This window comes from Nicotiana attenuata, unplaced genomic scaffold (assembly GCF_001879085.1).
Source record: "Nicotiana attenuata strain UT unplaced genomic scaffold, NIATTr2, whole genome shotgun sequence".
NCBI classification, from domain to species: domain Eukaryota; kingdom Viridiplantae; phylum Streptophyta; class Magnoliopsida; order Solanales; family Solanaceae; genus Nicotiana; species Nicotiana attenuata.
The window spans coordinates 383,288-396,965 of NW_017670364.1; positions in this window are offsets into that span (position 1 = coordinate 383,288).

A 13,678-nucleotide genomic window follows, 5' to 3' on the forward strand; every position below is an offset into this window, starting at 1 on the left:
GTTATGTGTTTGTGATGAATCTACAGCGGCTCCGGTGAGCACTCATGGTAAGAAGAGAGAAAGACCAAAAATGGATAGAGATATAAATATTTAAGGAAAAATGCAAAATAAAAATAAGTAGAGTAAGAAGATAATTTCAGTGAAAGAAAGCTGTAGAAAATTACTCTCCATCCCAATCTATGTGATGGTGTTTGATTGATGTCAATTTTGTGAATTTGCACGAGAGAAATGAGATGGAGAACAGAAGAAGAGCAGAGCAGAAAGAGAGATAAGAGAAAAAGATTTCATTTTCTGTTATGTTCAAACACTCTACAATGCTACAGTTAAAAACTACCCATCACCGACTAACTAACTATATTAACCATACTAACATCTAACTATAATTACTACTAGCCTACACAATTAACCTGGATCATGACACATATTACATATCTCATTACCTACCCCCCCCCCCCCCCCCCTCAAGCTAGGACCAATGAAAATGTTTTTGAGGCATAGCTTGGACAGTAAATGAGTGTGCTGAAGACTACTCAAGCCCTTGGTTAAGATATTAGCAGGTTGATCAGCAGACCTCAAATAGACTGTTTAAACCAAGCCTAAAAGAATCTTCTCATGGATGAAATGACAGTCAATGCCAATATGTTTCGTTCGTTCATGGAACACAGGATTGACAGCAATTTGTATTGCTGATTTACTATCACAATGAAGCGGAACAGGAAAAGTGAGAGCAACACCCAATTCATTGAACAGACCAACATGCCACACAATCTCAGCCACTGTTGAAGCTAGACTACGATATTCTGCCTCAGCAGAACTCCTGGAAATAGTACTCTGCTTCTTGAATTTCCATGAAATGGGGGAATCACCAAACTGCACCAAGTAACCAGTGACTGATTTTCTGGTATTAGGGCAAGTTGCCCAATCAGCATCACAATAAGCCTTTAGTTGTGTAGAGGAAGTGGCTGACATAAGAAGTCCCAGACCTGGACTTTGTTTGATGTACCTAACCACTCTAAGAGCTTCTTCCATATGAGAAGTCTTGGGAGCTTGCATGAACTGGCTTAGACATTGTACATCAAAGGAAATATCTGGCCTTGTAATTGTCAAATAGAGGAGTCTGCCTATCAGTCTTTGATAGGCACTAGGATCTGTAAGTAAGGAATCATCTTTAAGCCCAAGATGATCATCATATGTAACTGTGGTGAGTTTCTGATTAATCTCAACAGGAGCATTAACATGCTTAGATCCTGCAAGACCAACATCCGAGATGAGCTCAAGAGCATATTTTCTCTGATGCAACATGATCCCTTCTTTACTTCTGGTAAATTCAATGCCTAAAAAATACCTCAACTCCCTCAGGTCTACGATTTTGAAATTTTGATGCAGAATATATTTGGTAGCAGAAATAAGGTCTGAGTCATCACTAGTAAACAGAAGGTCATCAACGTAGACAAAAACAACTACAATATGAGAATCCTGTTTAATAGTGAACATGGAATAGTCAAAATGACTCTACTAGAATCCTAAATTAAGAAGTGTTGTAGTCAACTTAATATTCTATTTCCTCGAGGCTTGCTTAAGTCCATAGAGGGACTTAAGCAATCTGCACACTTATGACTTCCCTTGTTGATGAGAGAAGCCTTGAGGTTAGGTCATGCACACTTCTTCATTCAAATCTCCTTGCAAGAAAGCATTGTAAACATCCGTTTGATAGAGATTCCATCCTTTGGCTGCTGCTATGGAGACCTGACAGTAACCGTTTTAACTATTGGTAAAAAGTTTCTTCATAATCCAATCCCTCCTTTTGACTGTACCCTTTAGCCACTAATCGTGCTTTATATCTTTCAGCTTTCCCACTGGATGTGTACTTGATCTTGTACACCCATTTGCATCCAATTGCCTTTTTTCCTGGAGGCAATGACACCACTTCCCATGTCTTGTTGTCCTCCAATGCTTGTATCTCTACTTTTATAGATTCAATCCATTTCACATCGTTAGCTGCCTCATGATAGGAACTTGTTCAATCTCAGAAGACAACTGAGTGATGTAGGCCTGGTATGAAGCGGATAATTCTTTATACTGAATAAAATCACCAATAGGATATTTGCAATGAGCTGTAGTGGAAGAATTGGACTTTTGTTGTGGCCCAATGTAATCCTTAAGCCAAATAGGGGGCTTAGTAGTTCTACTTTACCTTCTCAACTCCCCAGTATCACTTGTGTGTCCTTCATGTCTCTCAACAATTATTTCTTCTGCAGGTGGCAACATAGAAGTAGGAGATGAATTACTAACTCTGGAAATAGGCTTAGCAAGTGTAGGAGATATAGGTGGAACTAAGTTGCCCCTTTCTCCGTCATTGGAAGATATAATAATGGGAGGCTGATCAGTGGGACAATCAAGCCTCTGAAATTCATTGATAGAAAAAGAAGAACCTTGAGTGAAACCTTGGGATGGATACACATCTTCATGAAATAGTACTTCTCTGCTAACAAAGAATGTCCCGTGTTCAATGTCATACAGTCTATATCCTTTTTGTGTACTTGCATACCCCAGAAACACTGACCTTATAGACCTAGGAGCAAATTTATCATCCTTGGGAGATTAGCTACAAAACATAGGCACCCTATGATCCTCATATATAACAAAGAAGGCTGTCTCCCATATAGGATTTCAAAAGGTAACTGTTTTCCTAGAATGGTAGAAGGAACTCTATTTATTATGTACACAGCTGCATCCACACAGTCACCCCAAAACCTCACTGAGAAATGCCCCTGAAATCTACTAGCCCTTGCAGTTTCCAAAATATGCATGTGCCTCCTTTTCACTACTCCATTTTGTTAAGGAGTGTGTGGACAGGAGCTTTGATGAATAATCTCATGCATTTGAAACAAATTAGCACAATTGTAATTGAAGAACTCAGAGCCATCGTCTGACCTAAAACACTTGATCATCCGGCCAAATTGAGTTTTCACCATAATTATGAAATTGTTGAGGACTGTAATGACATCAGACTTAAGATGTATAAGATGTAACAGGAAAATCCAAATCCACCTAGAATGATCATCAACTATTGTGAGAAAATATCTCTTTTCATTATATGTAGGAACTTTATAGGGTCCCCAAACATCCATATGTATCAAATCAAAACATGATCTCTGCTTTGCTACTACTAATTGGAAAATGTGTCCTAGATTGTCTTGCTAATGGACATATGCCACATGGGCTTGTTTATGCTCTACTACTACTATTAATACTAGGAGTCTTCTTTAGAACTTGAACTGGAACATGTCCCGTCCTCTTGTGCCATAGCTCAGGTTCATTCCTGTGTGCAGCCATTACTAAAGATCTAACTGTATTCTTGTTTTTTCTTTGTGAATGCAGCACATATAAGCCTTCTTCTTCTTTACCAATCTCCTTTCAACCTCCCAGTGAAGAGATCCTGAAAGATGCAAAAATTTGAAAAGAATGCAGCACAACAGTTTAAAGCTTTTGTCAATTAAGAAACAAACAAAAGGTTAAACTTGAAAGCTAGTATACATAAGACATTGTTAATGGTATCACCTCCATCTAATTGACAACTACCAACATGTGACACCTTAGTAAATTCTCCAGTAGGCAGCTGCACATTTCCTGCATAACCTACTAACAATTTGTCATGTAAAATTTGTTCATTACCAACCGTATGGTTTGTGGATCCAGTATCTACTATCCACTTCTCATCAGCCTTTTGTGCATAAATGACATTACCTGCCATGTGCGCACTGGTAGAGGATTCAGAGACTGATGTCTTGTTCAATAGGCTTAAGATCTGATTGTATTGTTCTGGAGTGAACATCAGCATAGGTCCTACATTTTGTTGTCCTTGATGAATGTGCTGCCCAGAGGTGTACCCTTGCATAGGTCTCAAATTGTGCTGCTCCTGAGTCATCATACTTGTAGAAGGTGAGATCTGCTGGTTCTTTGAACTTCCAACCAATATTAGCTCTTTTCTGAGGCTTAAATCTGTTAGATAGCCTATCAGTTTGTAGCAATTGGCCTTCAAGTGTCCCTTCTTATTACAGTAATCACATTTCATCAATTTATAACATTCTTCCTTCGTGTTGCCTTTCAAGTGACAGAAATCACATTCAATAATGAAGTTTCGCCTTTACTTTTGACCAAGTTTAGAACTAAATAATGCTGTAGGATCTATAGACTCAACACAGTAACTACCTCCTACTACCATCTTTTGACTTTCATCCTGAAGGATCATAGCATACACTTGATTGGCAATAGGAATTTTAGATTTCATTAAGATTTGGCTACGTGCTTGGCTATAGCCATCATTTAATCCCATCAGAAATTGCCACAAACGTTGATACTCCTGATGTTAAGTGAATTTCTTCGATTTATCACAGCAAACAAGAGGAGGCATAATCGGGTCATATTCATCCCACAAGTCTTTCACTTTCGAGTAATAAACTGAAACATAGGATATACCTTGTGTTGATATGAAATCTCCCTGTGTAGATAGTTCATGAATTCACTTTATCAAAACGTTCTCGAAGATCTGACCAAATTGCATGTGCACTTGACTGGAATAATACTCCGCTCAGAAAATCGCGACTCACATTATGCATAATCCATGATTTCACAATAGCATTGCAACAATCCCATAGATTTGCGTATTTATCTCCATAAGTATCACGAGTTATCGACCCGTCTATAAGCCCCAATTTGTTCCGTATAAGCAACAAAACCCCCATTGCTTAACTTGAGATGGTATAATTTTCCATTCCTAACAACTAAAACCCAAGAGATAATGCTCCTGGTGTGTCATAAGGATGCAAATACAACAGATGATTATGATCTATCACAATTGTAGATTGATCTGTGACTTTGTCTCCGGTCATGAGTATTTAGGGTTCCGACGAGTAGTTGATGATTTCGATTGCAAATTCTTAGAAAAATAAATGACGAACCTCTCTTTTTCAACAATTCTCAATGAAAACCTCTAGATTCAATCGTCTAAATGCTCTGATACCATGTCAGTTTTGTGAATTTGCACGAGAGAAATGAGATGAAGAACAGAAGAAGAGTAGAGCAGAAACAGAGATGAGAGAAAAAGATCTCATTTTTTGTTATGTTCAAACACTGTACATTGCTACAGTTAAAAACTCCCAATCACCGACTAATTAACTATATTAACCATACTAACATCTAACTATAGTTACTACTAATATAACCATGGTTAAATTAACTAAGCCTACACAATTAACCTAGATCATGACACGTATTACATATCTCATTAATTGATCACTGAATTTAAGAAAGAAATACTTTTGAAATTTATGATCTAAAATAAGTCAAATATATTTGTATAGCTATAAATCATCTTATTAAGGATAAAATTAACATATTAAAGTTAAAATATTACTAAATATATAAATATATTCTTTTTTTTAAAACTGATTATAAAAGAAAAAATATCACATAAATTGATACGAAGGAAATATCTTTTAACATATTTATTTATCGCACGATATTATGTAAATCACATTTTGTGTGCCCATGGCATCTCAAAGTAGATATTATTTCGCTTCGGACAAGTTCAAGGAGGATAGAGCCCCAAAATTTTAACTTTTAAGAATGAATTGATAGTATAAAAATTCTTTACACGAATAACCTCTTTTGAAAACAAGGAACTAGTTTAATTTCCTTCATTCTAATTTATGTGGTACTTTTTTTTAGTTCATTTTCCAATATCTTTTTATATTTAGTAACGATTTAACTTTATAATTTCTAACCATACAAATTTTTATGATTGTTTTAGACAAACAACTTTTATAATTTTTTTTTTTAAAACTCTATGCTAAATATCTTCACATAGAGACGGAGGGAATATGTATCCTCCCTTGAAAATACTAGGCATAAATTCCGAAAGGAAATTACAACATCAATTAGAAAGGACGTCAAATAAAGGTAGCACACTTGGTTGGACAAACCCTTGCCCTTTCCTTTCCTGGCTGCGGCAGAGTTTCAAATAGATTGTCCGTACGATTTTTAAAATTCGTTCCGTACAAGATGGCAGTTCAAAAGCCAATAATAGTTCGCCAGCTCATCTGCTATCACGTTGGCTTCACGTGGATCACTCTGTGGCTTGTTTTGCCCAACGCCATTAACCCTTTTTGGCTCTTTTCGTAGTTCCCTTTTCAGAACTTCCCACATTATATTTCGAAGATCTACTGTAATATTACTCCTTTTGGAAAAGGCATCTTATTTACCCTGGCCAAGTATACTGCAATGTGCTGGTTTTTTCACCTGCCAAGTTCAGTAGCCCAATCGAGGATCCAACCAACTAATTAATACGTCTTTTTTCAATTTATGTGTTATATTTTTTTTTAACTTGTCTAAAAAATATATATTATTGTCACGATCCAAAACCAAATTGTCGTGATGACGCCTATCGTGGAACTAAGCATGCCAACTACTCAACCATTTCAACACAATAAAAGCTTTGAAAAATACGGAAGCAGTTAATATTTAAGGAAAACCTTTTAAAAACATAATAAAATTCGCAACTCAATACAAAATCTCTCCCAAAATCGGTGCATCACCGATTACATGAGCATCTATACAGGGGTATAGTCTACTACAACGTCTAGAGAATAAGAACTAAAATATAAATGAAGATAAGGAGGGAGAGTCAAGGTCTGCGAACACCATGCAGCTACCTCGACAGTCTCCAAAGATCCTGACTCCACAACTCAGCACCCTGCCGTGACCGGAAGCAACTGGATTTGCACACGAGGTGCAGGGTGTAGCGTGAGTACAACCAACTCAATAAGTAACAAATCTAACCTTTGGACTGAAAGTGGTGACGAACTCAACCGCTACTGCTCGACATAGAAATAACAGTGCAAAAATGTAGGCATGCTTTCAAGTTCAACAACTAAAATCAATACAGTAAGATATATCAATTTTAAATGATATGAAGAATATAACCTCTCTACTTCTACATGCCAATGCACATGCAGTATGTGATGCACCATGCTGAAAGCCTCGTGGGCTCGCACTCTCGAAATGCCAAATCACTCAGTATTGTATATGGCGAATCCGGCCCAGGGAAGATCCATCCTATAATATATACATCAACTGACCATCAGTCACTCAGTATTGGGTAGGGCCAATCCAGCCCGTGGAGAAGATCCATCCCCTGATATAAATGCTTCAGACAAGATCCATGTCCAGGAAGATCCATCCCTTAATAAAAATCAACCGCGCTGACTGGGGATGTGTGAAGACTCCGGAGGGGCTCCTTCAGCCCAAGCGCTATCATAAATCAGTAAAACTTGCTGCGGTGTACAACCCAATCCCATATATATCACTCATAATCAGGCCATCGGCCTCACCCAGCCATCAATCTCTCCAGTCTCTCTCTCACGGGCTCACAATGTCATGAAACTAGCTCAAAAATGATGATATGATGTATCAATAAATAACAATAGAGACTGAGATATGATATGTAATGAATAAATATGACTGAGTATGAAATTTCAATGAAATCAATAAGTCAACAGCAAGAAACGACCACTATGGGTCCCAACAGTACCATCATATAGACTAAACATGATCTCTAGCATGATTGACTGCTCAATTACTTTATCACATAATGAAAACATGGATATCAACAAGATAAATCCACTATATAGTGCCATGGAATCGACCAGGCCACAATTCTCACGGTGCACGCCCGCAAGCCCGTCATTCGGCATGTGCGTCACCTCAACATCAATCATATAACACATAATTCAGGTTTCGAACCCTCATAGCCAAGTTTAGAAGTGTTACTTACCTCAATCCGAGAAAATCTCTACTCCAATACACCTTTGCCTTGCAAATCGGCCTCCAAATGTCCCGAATCTAGTCACAAATAGTACAATACAATCAAAACGGGTTAAAGGAATCAATTCCACAAGAAAATATGAAGTTATTAATCAAAAGTCAAAAATTGGCCTAAAGTCGGCCCCCAGGCCCACGTCTCGAAATCTGACAGAAGTCACAAAACCCGAAAGCCCATTCAACCACGAGTCTAACCAATTCATCAAAATTCGACACCAAATCGCCATCCAAATCCCCAAATCAAACTTTCCAAATAACTAGCCTCAAACTCCCAATTTACACCTTAAATACAGACCATCTAGGTGGGAAAATCAATGGGGAACCAAGATTATTGAATAAAAATGAGCACAAGGAACTTACATCAAGAATTCCCTCGAAAATCTTCTCAAGAATCGCCAAAACCCGAGCTCAAAATGTCCAAATAAGGAAAATCTCGGAAACCCTCGTTTTTAAGCTCTGCCCAAGCATTCCCGCACCTGCGAAGCCTGGGCTCGAACCTGCACATCTACTTTTGCGAACGAAATTGCGCTTCTAGGAAAACCACTTAACAAGGGGCCCACCGCTTTTGCGGTCCTCGCTCCGCACCTGCACAATCGCAGGTGCGGAATACCCCATCGCACCTGCAAGTCCTCCGCTTTTGCGCCCATAACGCCGCATCTGCGACCATGCAGGTGTAGAACCAACCTTGCACCTGCGACCTCTGCTCACTTCCTCCAAATTCCTCACCTGCGCACCACCTGTCGCACCTGCGGCCAAGACCCTCGCAGGTGCGTGTTACACCGCATGTTTTAGTACGTGGAAGTACGCCATAAGTAAATTGATCTAAGCTCGGAAATGAGATGTTACATTTCGTATTTTCGTATGTTAAAGTCTCGTCGTAAGCTAATCGACGTAAGTTCGGGAATGAGATTATTTTGAGATTATAAGCATTATGCTATTTCAAACAAATGATGAGTAAATTCGTGAAGGTGAGAGGTTAAGCAAATCAAAGAAAATGAATATCGTCAAAATTTGACATGTTGGGATAAAATATGGCCCGAGCTAAAATACCCGGTATTTATGGACTAGTGCCATACAAGGTACCACATGACCATAATAATGAGGTGAACAAGGTGTGTTAAAAATGAGCAATATTTTAAGTAATTTGAGATAATTATTAATTATATGGATAATTGATTAATTGTGGTATTAAGTAATGATTAATTGGATAAGAATTATTTTGGGGCTGCCACATGGCATTAGGCCAAGCTCAAGGTGGCACCCATATGAATAATGAGATAAGACTAAAAATGTCTTGTCTACACGTAAGACTCATGGGATAAGTCCTTGGTTGTGTCTCTTTATTAGTAATATCACTTTGAAGAATAAGAAGAAGGAAGTTATGGAATTCTTACCATTTTATAACTTAGACCAACAACGTTGGTGATGAAGGGGTTTAATGGTTGTTCATCATTGCTAGTGTTATTTTTCGATGGAGTTAATATTAGTCGGATAAGAAATAACGTGCTATGATATCAAGAATATTATATGGATTTTCCCTACTTCAATCTGCCGTTACGTGTTTTGTCGCAATTGATGTGTGTTAAAGGGATTGTTAAGAGAATCGGCTCAGGTATGTTAAGGCTATCCCTTCTTATTTTGGCATGATCTATACGACACAAACGAAACGAGAAAATGCACAACTTCCATAAATGATACTATTCATAGAAGTATTAGAGGTGCTTATATTCTTGAATTCCCATGTGTCCTATTATTTTATCATCTGTTCATGAGTCTCAGAAAATATGTAAGTTGATAAAGTTTATTTCATGATGTTAATCAGAGGCATAATGGTCTTATGACGTTCCGAAAGATTTTATTGACGTACTTCTCATGCATTGCATTCATTTATACATGTACATTGACCAATGACTGATGGCGTTATATACGCGTATATATGTATATTATATGTATATGGGATATGGGAAAAGGTTACAACGTTATATATGCACCACCACCTGATCAGCTGGTATACGATGATGAGTTTGCCCACAGTGGCCGAGATGATACGATGGGATGCCCTCAGAGGCTTGATGATGTTATGAACACATGTACCTATGCACGACATGACACTTATACACATATGCATGACATTATTCATATTAATGATTCACAGAGTTATTCAAACTTACATGTCGAGTCCTTTACACCATGTTTGTCTCATGTCTATTATATTATGTACTGGTCTTCATTCCTTACATACTTGGTACAATATTTGTACTAACGTCCCTTTTGCCTGGGGACGCTGCGTTTCATGCCTGCAGGTTCCGAAAGACAGGCCGAGAGTCCTCCAAGTAGGCTATCAGCTCAGGGGAAGGTGTTGGTGTGCTCCATTTGCTCCGGAGTTACTTATTTGGTCAGTATAATTAGGACATGTATTGATTAGTATGGCGGGCCCCTGTCCTGACCTTTATGATATTTATGTACTCTTAGAGGCTTGTAGACATATGTCGTGTACGTGAAAGATTGTATGGCCTTGTCGGCCTATGTTCAGTGTACGAGTGATCATTTTTGGTCTTATAGGCCAGTATGTCATACGTATAAGTTTGTATTCCCTCATGCTTTACTTCGGTTCATTTACCTATGATAGAATGATACAAAAGATACGTTACGTTGGTACTCTGTTGAGTAAGGTACCGAGTGCCCGTCACGGCCCATCGGTTTGGGTCGTGACAGTGCGATCACATCAGAAGAGCTACAGCTTCAGCAATCTCACAACTTCAATTTTTGATCTGTTAACCATAAAGAATCAACCTAGGCCCCCGGGACCTCAACCAAATATACCAACAAGTCTTAAAACATCATACGAACTTAGTCGAGCCCTCAAATCACCTCAAACAATATCAAAAATACGAATCGCACATAGATTCAAGCCTAATGAACTAAGGAGTTTCCAACTTCTACAGACGACACCAAAACCTATCAAATCACGCCCGAATGACCTCAAATTTTGCAAATAAGTCACAAATGACACTACAGACCTATTCCAACTCCTAGAATCCCAATCTGACCCCGAAATCAAAAAGTCTACTCCCGGTCAAACTTTCCAAATTTTCAACTTTCACCATTCCAAGCCTAATTCAACTACGGACCTCCAAATCATAATCCAGACACGCTCCTAAGCCCAAAATAACCCAACGGAGCTAACGGAACTATCAAAACTCCATTTTGAAGTCGTTTACACATAAGTCAACATCCGATTAACCTTTTCAACTTAAGCTTTCAACATTCAGACTAAGTGTCTCAATTTATCCGAAATATCTCTGGACCCGAACCCACTAACTCGGTAAGTCACATAATAGCTGTAAAGCACAAAAATGAGCAGTAAATGGGAGAACGAGGCTACAACTCTCAAGATGACCGGCCGGGTCATTACAATTATCTTTTCTAATTTAAGTATAATTTAACTTTAAACTTATTATTTTACCTTAATGAAAATATTTTACAACCACATAAATATCTATTATTTGTTTAAGACAACAAATTTTAAAAGTCTACCTTTTTCCCTTAAAAGGCTTGACGAATCAAGCAACGCCATATTAATTGGAACCGATATTCAGCTTAATGTATATATACTTATATGCGTATTGCCTCATATTTTACTCGTATTTTGTGGAATTTGGATGTGGAATGTTATAATTTGTGCTAATTCGCGGTATTTTATGTGTAGGAGTCACTCTGAGGCAATGTGCGACGAAAGTGCACGATTTGAAGCAAAAAAAGAACAAAAGGAGAAAAGTGGACAGTATAGCGCCCATGCTAGCGTGGGGCGCTACATGTGGCCCAAATTCCAGAAGCAAGTTATTTCCAACGCTAGGGCTAGACACATTACCCTAGGCGCTGGGTGATGGAATGTCTCCTATTTCGCGCGGGACAAGGTTATTTTGGCCCTACATGCCCCCAACTTGTTTAAAAGGGGTCCTAAACCTATTTTAGAGGAGGAGGACGTTTTTGAGAGTAACTTTTGACCAAGGGTGTGCATAGAGCCGCCGTGGAGGCCGGATTTGATATTTTTTTCTACCAACCTTAGTAATTTTTATTTTTCTTTGTATGATTTGTTGTTTGGCTACCATGTCTATTTGGAGCTAAACCTCATGTTCTAGGGTTGTGGTTCTTTCATGACTATTGTTATTCGGATATTGATTTTTGCTTTCTTTATTTATCATATTGGTTTATTTATTCAATCCCGCAGATTATTTAATTGTTTGATCACCAATTGAACTCTATCTACGAATCTAGAATTCAACTCGAAAGTGGGAATTCTAGATTGCACATAGGATTGAGTAAAGCAAGTTCTTGAACCTGGGCATCGGGGAACGAATTCGCGATTAGGATAGACATATACCTTATTGCCTTACTTGGTTGATGTACAAGAATTATACATGTGTTCTTGTTAGTTCTAATTCCATAGACATATAGGCGTTAGGTTAGCTTAAGTAGGCGAGTAAGAACTCGATAGATTCTTACGAGCAATATTAACAGTGTCAACCAATAAACTAGATGAATTAGTTAGTTAAGTCAATTGAAAAATACAATAGGAATGTTAGAAAGACCATAACCCTAGATCATTTTCATTACATTGATATCATAAAAATCTTCTCTTCTTTTGTTTAGAGTTTATTATTTATTTTCTTTTTAGTTTAATTAGTTTAGCATCACTACTTCTAGGTTTAATCATTGTTTATATAATTAGGATAGTCTAATTTTGTTAATAGTTGATAACAAGTCCTCGTGGGTTCGACATCCGACTTTAGTCACTTTATTACGCGACGATCGCGTATACTTGCGTGTGCGCTTGGCCGCAACAAGTTTTTGGCACCGTCGCGGTGGACTTAGAATTAGTTGTTTTTTTAGATTAGACATTTACTTTTATCTTTACAAGTTTTTTTTTTGTAAATATTTTTAGTTTTGTAACTATTTGATTTTTCTCTTAGTGTTTTCTAGTTCACTCAACATGATATCTGGGGATGAAATATACAGAGGTAAGGTTATTGGTGAGACGCTTGGTTGATGGAAAACTTTAATGGCCCGTATTTTTGGGCTTGTCATGGCCTGACCTCTTGGAGATCTGAATTTGAATATAGGAGTAAGGGTTGGTACTGGGATGGATATTCTCGATTAAGGGAATATGCATAATGACGTTGTCTTCTAACAATGTTGGTGATTGATTGGTCTAAGGAGAGAATATATCTTGCACATGAGATTGATACATTTGGCTTGGATGTACATTACTTGGATGCAGATTTGAGTGCAAAGGTTGATGCGTGTAACGCCCAACAATTTAAAAATGAGTTGTGTGAAGCTAAAAAAAATCTTCTAGACCAAATTGAGGAGCTAAAACGAGAATACCAATTATTAGACCATGTTTCTCTTGAGGATACCAATCTTGAGAAGAGTGCTCTAGAGTCATATGAGGGAGTAGATAACATTACTTTGGGATACTAGAGTGTGTGTATATATGGGAATGTAAATAGTCGTACAATTCATGAGTTAGGGTGCATTAGACCTCATTCCAATCATTTTTCCACATTGTGTTTAGATAGTGAGATACTAATAAAGCCATGATCCTATGGGGGAGTCAAAGAGTGAGGATGAGAGTGCCTATATTCTTGAATTTGTTGTGCCAAAAAGCAAAAGTTACATTCCTCATCTAAAAGCCAAGAAGTGTAGAGTAAAAAATTTATTACTTGGTCTGGTTATCTTTGTAGTCCCACCACTAGAGCATAGCCGCAGATTGGATGTCATGTTAGGGGTACAA